This window comes from Hydra viridissima, unplaced genomic scaffold, assembly GCF_058129835.1.
Source record: "Hydra viridissima isolate aposymbiotic clone 2 unplaced genomic scaffold, HvirCarnegie_v1 scaffold_13, whole genome shotgun sequence".
Classification (NCBI taxonomy): Eukaryota; Metazoa; Cnidaria; class Hydrozoa; order Anthoathecata; family Hydridae; genus Hydra; species Hydra viridissima.
Genome location: NW_028324312.1, coordinates 2,748,979 through 2,750,325, shown reverse-complemented (window position 1 = coordinate 2,750,325; position 1,347 = coordinate 2,748,979).

Sequence of the window (1,347 nt, the reverse complement as noted above, 5' to 3'; positions counted from 1 at the left end):
TTTATCTACATGTGACAGAAAAATGTACTTCCCGTTAATACTTGAGCGAAAGCGATAATAATTTTTAGCAAATTGTTTTCAAAGTACGTGGAATCTCTCTAAAACGCTTATTAATTTCCACTTTGTAGAACTTACTTATAAATTAAAAAAGACTGTTGATTATTATCTTTTTCATCTCTATCTGGAATGTGAACAAAGTTGCTACGATAATTTAAACATAAAAAATGAAGAGAACTGAAGGAAACATCTTAAATCCGAGTTTCATCGCTATCACAATAACGAAATGGCCAAAAAAGATTAGTACATCAACAATTTCCTCTAATATTTTGGTTACAAATATGAGTCAGCTAAAAACGTTAGCTCTTAAAAAAGTAGTAAACTGAAAACTTGCTTTTTTTCTCTTTATTTTAATGGTAGTTGTTAGGATAGAAATGATCGTTAAGAGCTTACTGAGATGCATGATTGCTTCAAAATTTTCTGATTCCCATTTTTTAAAATTTTATTTTAGATTCATTAGTGTAGATAATGCGTAAGAAAAACCAGTCCCCCTGTTTCCAAGATCTCAAGTGTACTAAGGCGGGAAACCAGTTTTTTTCTAAAAAAAAAAGCCGAAAACTTTAGTTAAATTCGATCGGTTGTTTCGTTAATAACTTATGCATACCGCGGTAAGCTTCGCTACCGAGAACTTTATAATTTATGCAAACCGTATTTGGCGTCAATAATTTCTTTTGTATATATAAGCAATTTTTAAAAAACAGTTCTGTTGCGAATGACGCGTAAGATAATTTATATAATAAATTTACCGAAAACTACAGCCGAGAATATTGAGGAAATATAACCGAGTAAAATACAACCGAGACTCATTTTTATTACATTTATCTTTTGTGCAACCGAACCATAATTTATTTATAAATTTTTATTACTTTTTAGTGAACACGACTGAAAACTGTGCACAAAAAGTACGTGACAAACGTTATCACTTTTGTTTTTGTTCTATAAAAAACAAAGTTTTATTATTGTAAAACAAAAAAAAGATGGTTTTTATTTAATTTTCGAGCTCTATGTTAATTTAAAAGACTTTGTCACGATATAATTGTATGGCTTAATGCTCAACGGATATTCTGAGGCAAAATTTAGCCGAAAACGAGCGCTAATCTCTGTGCGCGGACAGGTTTTGTAGTAAATATTGGCTACTTTCTAGCGCCTATCCTATCTCGTAGGTTACTTATAAAATATATATTTTAATTGCATCAAGAAATTCATCAAAAAATCTTTCCAACGCTACCAAATAAGTGCCATTTTGTTTAACTTTTAAACAAAATATCAACTATAGCATAAGTACAGTTT